Source organism: Haliotis asinina, unplaced genomic scaffold, assembly GCF_037392515.1.
Source record: "Haliotis asinina isolate JCU_RB_2024 unplaced genomic scaffold, JCU_Hal_asi_v2 scaffold_18, whole genome shotgun sequence".
Classification (NCBI taxonomy): Eukaryota; Metazoa; Mollusca; class Gastropoda; order Lepetellida; family Haliotidae; genus Haliotis; species Haliotis asinina.
In genome coordinates this window covers 1,079,871-1,094,565 of record NW_027133890.1, presented here as the reverse complement: position 1 = coordinate 1,094,565, position 14,695 = coordinate 1,079,871, and the positions used below count along the sequence as shown (strand labels likewise).

At 41.4% G+C, this 14,695-nt stretch overlaps 1 protein-coding gene across 1 annotated transcript in view; it reads right to left on the bottom strand.

Annotated features, from left to right (window-relative positions):
* The window catches only part of LOC137269887 (polypeptide N-acetylgalactosaminyltransferase 5-like), a 76,961-nt gene that overhangs the window by 50,330 nt on the left and 11,936 nt on the right, over positions 1-14,695 (bottom strand). The gene's annotated exons all lie outside the window — the stretch shown is intronic.

The following is a 14,695-nucleotide window of genomic DNA, read 5'->3' as shown; positions in this document are numbered from 1 at the left end:
CCATGATTGTGATTGTTAGGTACAGTGACTGTCTGTAACTGTGACTGTTACTGTCATATGCTGTGATTGTAACTGTGATATCCCATGACTGTTTTTGTATATGGTACTGTGACTCACTGCAACTGTGACTGTGACTGTCATATGCTGTGACTGTGACTGTGATCTCCTATGATTGTGATTGTATAGGTACTGCGACTGACTGCAACTGTGACTGTTGCTGTCATATGCTGTGACTGTGACTGTGATCTCCCATGATTGTGATTGTATAGGTACTGTGACTGTCTGTATCTGTGACTGTTACTGTCATATGCTGTGATTGTGACTGTGATATCCCATGACTGTTATTTTAAAAGTACTGCGACTGTGATATCCTATGTGACTGTGATATCCTATGACTGTTTTTGTACATGGTACTGTGACTGACTGCAACTGTAACTGTGACTGTCATGTTCTGTGACTGTGACTGTGATCTCCCATGATTGTGATTGTATAGGTACTGTGACTGTCTGTAACTGTGACTGTTACTGTCATATGCTGTGACTGTGACTGTGATCTCCCATGACTGTGATTGTATAGGTACTGTGACTGTTTGTAACTGTGACTGTGACTGTCATATGCTGTGATTGTAACTGTGATATCCCATGACTGTTATTGTATAGGTACTGTGACTGACTGCAACTGTGATGTTACTGTCATATGCTGTGATTGTGACTGTGATATCCCATGACTGTTATTGTATAGGTTCTGCGACTGACTGCAACTGTGAATGTTACTGTCATATGCTGTGATTGTGACTGTGATCTCCCATGACTGTGATTGTATAGGTACTGTGACTTGTCTGTATCTGTGAATGTTACTGTCATATGCTGTGATTGTAACTGTGATATATCATGACTGTTATTGTATATGGTACTGTGACTTGTCTGTACCTGTGAATGTTTCTGTCATATGCTGTGATTGTAACTGTGATGTCCCATGACTGTTATTGTATATGGTACTCTGACTGACTGCAACTGTGACTGTTACTGTCATATGCTGTGACTGTGACTGTGATCTCCCATGATTGTGATTGTATAGGTACTGTGACTGTCTGCAACGGTGACTGTTAGTGTCATATGCTGTGATTGTAACTGTGACATCCCATGACTGTTATTGTACATGGTAGTGTGACTGACTGCAAGTGTGACTGTTACTGTCATATGCTGTGATTGTGATTGTGATCTCCCATGATTGTGGTTGTTAGGTACAGTGACTGTCTGTAACTGTGACTGTTACTGTCATATGCTGTGATTGTAACTGTGATATCCCATGACTGTTATTGTATAGGTACTGTGACTGACTGCAACTGTGACTGTTGCTGTCATATGCTGTGACTGTGACTGTGATCTCCCATGATTGTGATTGTATAGGTACTGTGACTGACTGCAACTGTGACTGTTACTGTCATATGCTGTGACTGTGACTGTGATCTCCCATGATTGTGATTGTATAGGTACTTTGAATGTCTGTAACTGTGACTGTTACTGTCTGTAACTGTGACTGTGACTGTGATCTCCCATGATTGTGATTGTATAGGTACTGTGACTGTCTGTAACTGTGACTGTGACTGTCATATGCTGTGACTGTGACTGTGATCTCTCATGATTGTGATTGTATAGGTACTGTGAATGTCTGTAACTGTGACTGTTACTGTCACATGCTGTGATTGTGACTGTGATATCCCATGACTGTTATTGTATAGGTTCTGCGACTGACTGCAACTGTGACTGTTACTGTCATATGCTGTGATTGTAACTGTGATCTCCCATGACTGTTTTTGTATATGGTACTGTGACTGACTGCAACTGTGACTGTGACTGTCATATGCTGTTACTGTGACTGTGATCTCCCATGATTGTGATTGTATAGGTACTGTGACTGTCTGTAACTGTGACTGTTACTGTCATATGCTGTGACTGTGACTGTGATATCCCATGACTGTTTTTGTATATGGTACTGTGACTTGTCTGTACCTGTGAATGTTACTGTCATATGCTGTGATTGTAACTGTGATGTCCCATGACTGTTATTGTATATGGTACTCTGACTGACTGCAACTGTGACTGTTACTGTCATATGCTGTGACTGTGACTGTGATCTCCCATGATTGTGATTGTATAGGTACTGTGACTGTCTGCAACGGTGACTGTTTCTGTCATATGCTGTGATTGTAACTGTGACATCCCATGACTGTTATTGTACATGGTAGTGTGACTGACTGCAAGTGTGACTGTTACTGTCATATGCTGTGATTGTGATTGTGATCTCCCATGATTGTGATTGTTAGGTACAGTGACTGTCTGTAACTGTGACTGTTACTGTCATATGCTGTGATTGTAACTGTGATATCCCATGACTGTGATTGTATAGGTACTGTGACTGACTGCAACTGTGACTGTTGCTGTCATATGCTGTGACTGTGACTGTGATCTCCCATGATTGTGATTGTATAGGTACTGTGACTGACTGCAACTGTGACTGTTACTGTCATATGCTGTGACTGTGACTGTGATCTCCCATGATTGTGATTGTATAGGTACTTTGAATGTCTGTAACTGTGACTGTTACTGTCTGTAACTGTGACTGTGACTGTGATCTCCCATGATTGTGATTGTATAGGTACTGTGACTGTCTGTAACTGTGACTGTGACTGTCATATGCTGTGACTGTGACTGTGATCTCTCATGATTGTGATTGTATAGGTACTGTGACTGTCTGTAACTGTGACTGTTACTGTCACATGCTGTGATTGTGACTGTGATATCCCATGACTGTTATTGTATAGGTTCTGCGACTGACTGCAACTGTGACTGTTACTGTCATATGCTGTGATTGTAACTGTGATCTCCCATGACTGTTTTTGTATATGGTACTGTGACTGACTGCAACTGTGACTGTGACTGTCATATGCTGTTACTGTGACTGTGATCTCCCATGATTGTGATTGTATAGGTACTGTGACTGTCTGTAACTGTGACTGTTACTGTCATATGCTGTGACTGTGACTGTGATATCCCATGACTGTTTTTGTATATGGTACTGTGACTCACTGCAACTGTGACTGTTACTGTCATATGCTGTGATTGTGACTGTGATCTCCTATGATTGTGATTGTATAGGTACTGTGACTGTCTGTAACTGTGACTGTTACTGTCATATGCTGTGATTGTAACTGTGATGTCCCATGACTGTTATTGTATATGGTACTGTGACTGACTGCAACTGTGACTGTTACTGTCATATGCTGTGATTGTGACTGTGATATCCCATGACTGTTATTTTAAAAGTACTGCGACTGACTGCAACTGTGACTGTTACTGTCATATGCTGTGATTGTGACTGTGATCTCCCATGATTGTGATTGTATAGGTACTGTGACTGTCTGTAACTGTGACTGTTTCTGTCATATGCTGTGATTGTAACTGTGATATCCCATGACTGTCATTGTATAGGTACTGCGACTGACTGCAACTGTGACTGTTACTGTCATATGCTGTGATTGTGACTGTGATCTCCCATGACTGTGACTGTATAGGTACTGTGACTGTCTGTAACTGTGACTGTTACTGTCATATGCTGTGATTGTAACTGTGATCTCCCATGACTGTTATTGTATATGGTACTGTCACTGACTGCAACTGTGACTGTTGCTGTCATATGCTGTGACTGTGACTGTGATCTCCCATGACTGTGATTGTATAGGTACTGCGACTGACTGCAACTGTGACTGTTAATGTCAAATGCTGTGATTGTGACTGTGATCTCCCATGATTGTGATTGTATAGGTACTGTGAGTGTCAGTAACTGTGACTGTTGCTGTCATATGCTGTGATTGTGACTGTGATATCCCATGACTGTTTTTGTATAAGTACTGCGACTGACTGCAACTGTGACTGTTACTGTCATATGCTGTGATTGTGACTGTGATCTCCCATGATTGTGATTGTATAGGTACTGTGACTGTCTGTAAGTGTAACTGTTACTGTCATATGCTGTGATTGTAACTGTGATGTCCCATGACTGTTATTGTATATGGTACTGTGACTGACTGCAACTGTGACTGTTTCTGTCCTATGCTGTGACTGTGACTGTGATATCCCATGACTGTTATTGCCTAGGTACTGCGACTGACTGCAACTGTGACTGTTACTGTCATATGCTGTGATTGTAACTGTGATATCCCATGATTCTGATTGTATAGGTACTGTCACTGTCTGTATCTGTGACTGTTACTGTCATATGCTGTGATTGTAACTGTGATATCCCATGACTGTTATTGTATAGGTACTGTGACTGACTGCAACTGTGACTGTTACTGTCATATGCTGTGATTGTAACTGTGATATCCTATGATTGTGATTGTATAGGTACTGTGACTGTCTGTAACTGTGACTGTTTCTGTCCTATGCTTTGACTGTGACTGTGATATCCCATGATTGTGATTGTATAGGTACTGTGACTGACTGCAACTGTGACTGTTACTGTCATATACTGTGATTGTAACTGTGACATCCCATGACTGTTATTGTATATGGTAGTGTGACTGTCTGTAACTGTGACTGTCATATGCTGTGATTGTGACTGTGATCTCCCATGATTGTGATTGTAGAGGTACTGTGACTGTCTCTAACTGTGACTGTTACTGTCCTATGCTGTGATTGTAACTGTGATATCCCATGACTGTTATTGTATATGGTACTGTGACTGTCTGTAACTGTGACTGTCATATGCTGTGATTGTGACTGTGATCTCCCATGATTGTGATTGTATAGGTACTGTGACTGTCTGTAACTGTGACTGTCACTGTCCTATGCTGTGATTGTAACTGTGATATCCCATGACTTTATTGTATATGGTACTGTGACTGTCTGTAACTGTGACTGTCAAATGCTGTGATTGTGACTGTGATCTCCCATGATTGTGATTGTATAGGTACTGTGACTGACTGTAACTGTGACTGTTGCTGTCATTTGCTGTCATTGTAACTGTGATATCCCATGACTGTTATTGTATATGGTACTGTGACTGTCTGTAACTGTGACTGTCATATGCTGTGATTGTGACTGTGATCTCCCATGATTGTGATTGTATAGGTACTGTGACTGTCTGTAACTGTGACTGTCACTGTCCTATGCTGTGATTGTAACTGTGATCTCCCATGACTCTTATTGTATAGGAACTGTGACTGACTGCAACTGTGACTGTTGCTGTCATATGCTGTGATTGTGACTGTGATATCTCATGACTGTTATTGTATAGGTTCTGCGACTGACTGCAACTGTGACTGTTAATGTCATATGCTGTGATTGTGACTGTGATCTCCCATGACTGTGATTGTATAGGTACTGTGACTGTCTGTAACTGTGACTGTTACTGTCATATGCTGTGATTGTAACTGTGATCTCCCATGACTGTTATTGTAGGTACTGTGACTGACTGCAACTGTGACTGTTGCTGTCATATGCTGTGATTGTGACTGTGATATCCCATGACTGTTATTGTATAGGTTCTGCGACTGACTGCAACTGTGACTGTTACTGTCATATGCTGTGATTGTGACTGTGATCTCCCATGACTGTGATTGTATAGGTACTGTGACTGTCTGCAACGGTGACTGTTAGTGTCATATGCTGTGATTGTAACTGTGACATCCCATGACTGTTATTGTACATGGTTCTGTGACTGACTGCAACTGTGACTGTTACTGTCATATGCTGTGATTGTGATTGTGATCTCCCATGATTGTGATTGTTAGGTACAGTGACTGTCTGTAACTGTGACTTTTACTGTCATATGCTGTGATTGTAACTGTGATATCCCATGACTGTCATTGTATAGGTACTGTGACTGATTGCAACTGTGACTGTTACTGTCACATGGTGTGACTGTGACTGTGATCTCCCATGATTGTGATTGTATAGGTACTGCTACTGACTGCAACTGTGACTGTTACTGTCATATGCTGTGACTGTGACTGTGATCTCCCATGATTGTGATTGTATAGGTACTGTGAATGTCTGTTACTGTGACTGTTACTGTCTGTAACTGTGACTGTGACTGTGATCTCCCATGATTGTGATTGTATAGGTACTGAGACTGTCTGTAACTGTGACTGTGACTGTCATTTGCTGTGACTGTGAGTGTGATCTCCCATGATTGTGATTGTATAGGTACTGTGACTGTCTGTAACTGTGACTGTTACTGTCATATGCTGTGATTGTAACTGTGATGTCCCATGACTGTTATTGTATAGGTACTGTGACTGACTGCAACTGTGACTGTTACTGTCATATGCTGTGACTGTGACTGTGATATCCCACAACTGTTACTGTAAGAGTACTGCGACTGACTGCAACTGTGACTGTTACTGTCATATGCTGTGATTGTGACTGTGATCTCCCATGATTGTGATTGTATAGGTACTGTGACTGTCTGTAACTGTGACTGTTACTGTCATATGCTGTGATTGTAACTGTGATGTCCCATGACTGTTATTGTATATGGTACTGTGACTGACTGCAACTGTGACTGTTACTGTCATGTGCTGTGACTGTGACTGTGATCTCCCATGACTGTGATTGTATAGGTACTGCGACTGACTGCAACTGTGACTGTTAATGTCAAATGCTGTGATTGTGACTGTGATCTCCCATGATTGTGATTGTATAGGTACTGTGACTGTCTGTAACTGTGACTGTTACTGTCATATGCTGTGACTGTGACTGTGATCTCCGATGATTGTGATTGTATAGGTACTGTGACTGTCTGTAAGTGTGACTGTTACTGTCATATGCTGTGATTGTAACTGTGATGTCCCATGACTGTTACTGTATATGGTACTGTGACTGACTGCAAGTGTGACTGTTTCTGTCATATGCTGTGACTGTGACTGTGATCTCCCATGATTGTGATTGTATAGGTACTATGACTGTCTGCAACTGTGACTGTTACTGTCATATGCTGTGATTGTAACTGTGATATCCTATGACTGTTTTTGTACATGGTGCTGTTGCTGACTGCAACTGTTACTGTGACTGTCATGTTCTGTGACTGTGACTGTGATCTCCCATGATTGTGATTGTATAGGTACTGTGACTGTCTGTAACTGTGACTGTTACTGTCATATGCTGTGACTCTACTGTTATCTCCCATGATTGTGATTGTGTAGGTACTGTGACTGTCTGTAACTGTGACTGTTACTGTCATTGGCTGTGATTGTAACTGTGATATCCCATGACTGTTATTGTATAGGTACTGTGACTGACTGCAACTGTGATGTTACTGTCATATGCTGTGATTGTGACTGTGATGTCCCGTGACTGTTATTGTATAGGTTCTGCGAATGACTGCAACTGTGACTGTGACTGTCATATGCTGTGATTGTGACTGTGATCTCCCATGATTGTGATTGTATAGGTACTGTGACTGTCTGTAAGTGTGACTGTTACTGTCATATGCTGTGATTGTAACTGTGATGTCCCATGACTGTTATTGTATATGGTAGTGTGACTGACTGCAAGTGTGACTGTTACTGTCACATGCTGTGACTGTGACTGTGATCTCCCATGATTGTGATTGTATAGGTACTATGACTGTCTGTAACTGTGACTATTACTGTCATATGCTGTGATTGTAACTGTGATATCCTATGACTGTTTTTGTACATGGTACTGTGACTGACTGCAACTGTAACTGTGACTGTCATGTTCTGTGACTGTGACTGTGATCTCCCATGATTGTGATTGTATAGGTACTGTGACTGTCTGTAACTGTGACTGTTACTGTCATATGCTGTGACTGTGACTGTGATCTCCCATGACTGTGATTGTATAGGTACTGTGACTGTTTGTAACTGTGACTGTGACTGTCATATGCTGTGATTGTAACTGTGATATCCCATGACTGTTATTGTATAGGTACTGTGACTGACTGCAACTGTGATGTTACTGTCATATGCTGTGATTGTGACTGTGATATCCCATGACTGTTATTGTATAGGTTCTGCGACTGACTGCAACTGTGAATGTTACTGTCATATGCTGTGATTGTGACTGTGATCTCCCATGACTGTGATTGTATAGGTACTGTGACTTGTCTGTATCTGTGAATGTTACTGTCATATGCTGTGATTGTAACTGTGATATATCATGACTGTTATTGTATATGGTACTGTGACTTGTCTGTACCTGTGAATGTTACTGTCATATGCTGTGATTGTAACTGTGATGTCCCATGACTGTTATTGTATATGGTACTCTGACTGACTGCAACTGTGACTGTTACTGTCATATGCTGTGACTGTGACTGTGATCTCCCATGATTGTGATTGTATAGGTACTGTGACTGTCTGCAACGGTGACTGTTAGTGTCATATGCTGTGATTGTAACTGTGACATCCCATGACTGTTATTGTACATGGTAGTGTGACTGACTGCAAGTGTGACTGTTACTGTCATATGCTGTAATTGTGATTGTGATCTCCCATGATTGTGATTGTTAGGTACAGTGACTGTCTGTAACTGTGACTGTTACTGTCATATGCTGTGATTGTAACTGTGATATCCCATGACTGTGATTGTATAGGTACTGTGACTGACTGCAACTGTGACTGTTGCTGTCATATGCTGTGACTGTGACTGTGATCTCCCATGATTGTGATTGTATAGGTACTGTGACTGACTGCAACTGTGACTGCTACTGTCATATGCTGTGACTGTGACTGTGATCTCCCATGATTGTGATTGTATAGGTACTTTGAATGTCTGTAACTGTGACTGTTACTGTCTGTAACTGTGACTGTGACTGTGATCTCCCATGATTGTGATTGTATAGGTACTGTGACTGTCTGTAACTGTGACTGTGACTGTCATATGCTGTGACTGTGACTGTGATCTCTCATGATTGTGATTGTATAGGTACTGTGACTGTCTGTAACTGTGACTGTTACTGTCACATGCTGTGATTGTGACTGTGATATCCCATGACTGTTATTGTATAGGTTCTGCGACTGACTGCAACTGTGACTGTTACTGTCATATGCTGTGATTGTAACTGTGATCTCCCATGACTGTTTTTGTATATGGTACTGTGACTGACTGCAACTGTGACTGTGACTGTCATATGCTGTAACTGTGACTGTGATCTCCCATGATTCTGATTGTTAGGTACAGTGACTGTCTGTAACTGTGACTGTTACTGTCATATGCTGTGATTGTAACTGTGATGTCCCATGACTGTTTTTGTATATGGTACTGTGACTCACTGCAACTGTGACTGTTACTGTCATATGCTGTGACTGTGACTGTGATCTCCTATGATTGTGATTGTATAGGTACTGCGACTGACTGCAACTGTGACTGTTGCTGTCATATGCTGTGACTGTGACTGTGATCTCCCATGATTGTGATTGTATAGGTACTGTGACTGTCTGTATCTGTGACTGTTACTGTCATATGCTGTGATTGTGACTGTGATATCCCATGACTGTTATTTTAAAAGTACTGCGACTGACTGCAACTGTGACTGTTACTGTCATATGCTGTGATTGTGACTGTGATCTCCCATGATTGTGATTGTATAGGTACTGTGACTGTCTGTAACTGTGACTGTTTCTGTCATATGCTGTGATTGTAACTGTGATATCCCATGACTGTTATTGTATAGGTACTGCGACTGACTGCAACTGTGACTGTTACTGTCATATGCTGTGATTGTGACTGTGATCTCCCATGACTGTGACTGTATAGGTACTGTGACTGTCTGTAACTGTGACTGTTACTGTCATATGCTGTGATTGTAACTGTGATCTCCCATGACTGTTATTGTATATGGTACTGTCACTGACTGCAACTGTGACTGTTGCTGTCATATGCTGTGACTGTGACTGTGATCTCCCATGACTGTGATTGTATAGGTACTGCGACTGACTGCAACTGTGACTGTTAATGTCAAATGCTGTGATTGTGACTGTGATCTCCCATGATTGTGATTGTATAGGTACTGTGAGTGTCAGTAACTGTGACTGTTGCTGTCATATGCTGTGATTGTGACTGTGATATCCCATGACTGTTATTGTATAAGTACTGCGACTGACTGCAACTGTGACTGTTACTGTCATATGCTGTGATTGTGACTGTGATCTCCCATGATTGTGATTATATAGGTACTGTGACTGTCTGTAACTGTGACTGTTACTGTCATATGCTGTGATTGTAACTGTGATGTCCCATGACTGTTATTGTATATGGTACTGTGACTGACTGCAACTGTGACTGTTTCTGTCATATGCTGTGACTGTGACTGTGATCTCCCATGATTGTGATTGTATAGGTACTATGACTGTCTGTAACTGTGACTATTACTGTCATATGCTGTGATTGTAACTGTGACATCCCATGATTGTGATTGTATAGGTACTGTGACTGTCTGTAACTGTGACTGTTACTGTCATATGCTGTGATTGTAACTGTGATCTCCCATGACTGTTTTTGTACATGGTACTGTGACTGACTGCAACTGTAACTGTGACTGTCATGTTCTGTGACTGTGACTGTGATCTCCCATGATTGTGATTGTATAGGTACTGTGACTGTCTGTAACTGTGACTGTGACTGTGATATGCTGTGATTGTAACTGTGGTGTCCCATGACTGTTATTGTATATGGTACTGTGACTGACTGCAACTGTGACTGTGACTGTCATTTGCTGTGAATGTGACTGTGATCTCCCATGATTGTGATTGTATAGGTACTGTGACTGTCTGTAACTGTGACTGTTACTGTCATATGCTGTGATTGTGACTGTGATCTCCCATGATTGTGATTGTATAGGTACTGTGACTGTCTGTAACTGTGACTGTTACTGTCATATGCTGTGGTTGTAACTGTGATATCCCATGACTGTTATTGTATAGGTACTGTGACTGACTGCAACTGTGACTGTTACTGTCATATGCTGTGATTGTGACTGTGATATCCCATGACTCTTGTTGTATTGGTTCTGCGACAGACTGCAACTGTGACTGTTACTGTCATATGCTGTGATTGTGACTGTGATCTCCTATGACTGTGATTGTATAGGTACTGTGACTTGTCTGTAACTGTGAATGTCACTGTCATATGCTGTGATTGTAACTGTGATCTCCCATGACTGTTATTGTATATGGTACTGTGACTGACTGCAACTGTGACTGTTACTGTCATATGCTGTGACTGTGACTGTGATCTCTCATGATTGTGATTGTATAGGTACTGTGACTGTCTGTAACTGTGACTGTTACTGTCATATGCTGTGATTGTAACTGTGATATCCCATGACTGTTATTGTATAGGTACTGTGACTGACTGCAACTGTGACTGTTACTGTCATATGCTGTGTTTGTAACTGTGATATCCCATGACTGCTATTGTATAGGTTCTGCGACTGACTGCAACTGTGACTGTTACTGTCATATGCTGTGATTTTGACTGTGATCTCCCATGACTGTGATTGTATAGGTACTGTGACTGTCTGTAACTGTGACTGTTACTGTCATATGCTGTGATTGTAACTGTGATCTCCCATGACTGTTTTTGTATATGGTACTGTGACTCACTGCAACTGTGACTGTTACTGTCATATGCTGTGACTGTGACTGTGATCTCCCATGATTGTGATTTTTAGGTACAGTGACTGTCTGTAACTGTGACTGTTGCTGTCATATGCTGTGATTGTGACTGTGATATCCCATGACTGTTTTTGTATATGGTACTGTTACTGACTGCAACTGTGACTGTTTCTGTCATATGCTGTGACTGTGACTGTGATCTCCTATGATTGTGATTGTATAGGTACTGCGACTGACTGCAACTGTGACTGTTACTGTCATATGCCGTGACTGTGACTGTGATCTCCCATGATTGTGATTGTATAGGTACTGTGACTGTCTGTAACTGTGACTGTTGCTGTCATATGCTGTGATTGTGACTGTGATATCCCATGACTGTTATTTTATAAGTACTGCGACTGACTGCAACTGTGACTGTTACTGTCATATGCTGTGATTGTGACTGTGATCTCCCATGATTGTGATTGTATAGGTACTGTGACTGTCTGTAACTGTGACTGTTACTGTCATATGCTGTGATTGTAACTGTGACATCCCATGACTGTTATTGTATATGGTTCTGTGACTGACTGCAACTGTGACTGTTTCTGTCATATGCTGTGACTGTGACTGTGATCTCCCATGACTGTGATTGTATAGGAACTGCGACTGACTGCAACTGTGACTGTTAATGTCAAACGCTGTGATTGTGACTGTGATCTCCCATGACTGTGATTGTATAGGTGCTGTGACTTGTCTGTAACTGTGAATGTTACTGTCATATGCTGTGATTGTAACTGTGATCTCCCATGACTGTTGTTGTATATGGTACTGTGACTGACTGCAACTGTGACTGTTACTGTCATATGCTGTGACTGTGACTGTGATCTCCCATGATTGTGATTGTATAGGTACTGTGACTGTCTGTAACGGTGACTGTTAGTGTCATATGCTGTGATTGTAACTGTGACATCCCATGACTGTTATTGTACATGGTAGTGTGACTGACTGCAAGTGTGACTGTTACTGTCATATGCTGTGATTGTGATTGTGATCTCCCATGATTGTGATTGTGAGGTACAGTGACTGTCTGTAACTGTGACTGTTACTGTCATATGCTGTGATTGTAACTGTGATATCCCATGACTGTTATTGTATAGGTACTGTGACTGACTGCAACTGTGACTGTTTCTGTCATATGCTGTGATTGTGACTGTGATATCCCATGACTGTTATTTTAAAAGTACTGCGACTGACTGCAACTGTGACTGTTACTGTCATATGCTGTGATTGTGACTGTGATCTCCCATGATTGTGATTGTATAGGTACTGTGACTGTCTGTAACTGTGACTGTTTCTGTCATATGCTGTGATTGTAACTGTGATATCCCATGACTGTTATTGTATAGGTACTGCGACTGACTGCAACTGTGACTGTTACTGTCTGTAACTGTGACTGTGACTGTGATCTCCCATGATTGTGATTGTATAGGTACTGTGACTGTCTGTAACTGTGACTGTGACTGTCATATGCTGTGACTGTGACTGTGATCTCTCATGATTGTGATTGTATAGGTACTGTGACTGTCTGTAACTGTGACTGTTACTGTCATATGCTGTGATTGTAACTGTGATATCCCATGACTGTTATTGTATAGGTACTGTGACTGACTGCAACTGTGACTGTTACTGTCATGTGCTGTGATTGTAACTGTGATATCCCATGACTGTTATTGTATAGGTTCTGCGACTGACTGGAACTGTGACTGTTACTGTCATATGCTGTGATTGTGACTGTGCTCTCCCATGACTGTGATTGTATAGGTACTGTGACTGTCTGTAACTGTGACTGTTACTGTCATATGCTGTGATTGTAACTGTGATCTCCCATGACTGTTTTTGTATATGGTACTGTGACTGACTGCAACTGTGACTGTTACTGTCATATGCTGTGACTGTGACTGTGATCTCCCATGATTGTGATTGTTAGGTACAGTGACTGTCTGTAACTGTGACTGTTACTGTCATATGCTGTGATTGTAACTGTGATATCCCATGACTGTTTTTGTATATGGTACTGTGACTGACTGCAACTGTGACTGTTACTGTCATATGCTGTGACTGTGACTGTGATCTCCTATGATTGTGATTGTATAGGTACTGCGACTGACTGCAACTGTGACTGTTACTGTCATATGCTGTGACTGTGACTGTGATCTCCCATGATTGTGATTGTATAGGTACTGTGACTGTCTGTAACGGTGACTGTTACTGTCATATGCTGTGATTGTGACTGTGATATCCCATGACTGTTATTTTATAAGTACTGCGACTGACTGCAACTGTGACTGTTATTGTCATGTGCTGTGATTGTGACTGTGATCTCCCATGATTGTGATTGTATAGGTACTGTGACTGTCTGTGACTGTGACTGTGACTGTCATATGCTGTGATTGTAACTGTGATATCCCATGACTGTTATTGTATATGGTACTGTGACTGACTGCAACTGTGACTGTGACTGTCATATGCTGTGACTGTGACTGTGATCTCCCATGATTTTGATTGTATAGGTACTGTGACTGTCTGTAACTGTGACTGTTACTGTCATATGCTGTGATAGTAACTGTGATATCCTATGACTGTTATTGTACATGGTACTGTGACTGATTGCAACTGTAACTGTGACTGTCATGTGCTGTGACTGTGACTGTGATCTCCCATGATTGTGATTGTATAGGTACTGTGACTGTCTGTAACTGTGACTGTTACTGTCATATGCTGTGATTGTAACTGTGATATCCCATGACTGTTATTGTATATGGTACTGTGACTGACTGCAACTGTAACTTTGACTGTCATATGCTGTGGCTGTGACTGTGATCTCCCATGATTGTGATTGTATAGGTACTGTGACTGTCTGTAACGGTGACTGTTAGTGTCATATGCTCTGATTGTAACTGTGACATCCCATGACTGTTATTGTACATGGTACTGTGACTGACTGCAACTGTGACTGTTACTGTCATATGCTGTGATTGTAACTGTGATATCCCATGACTGTTATTGTAT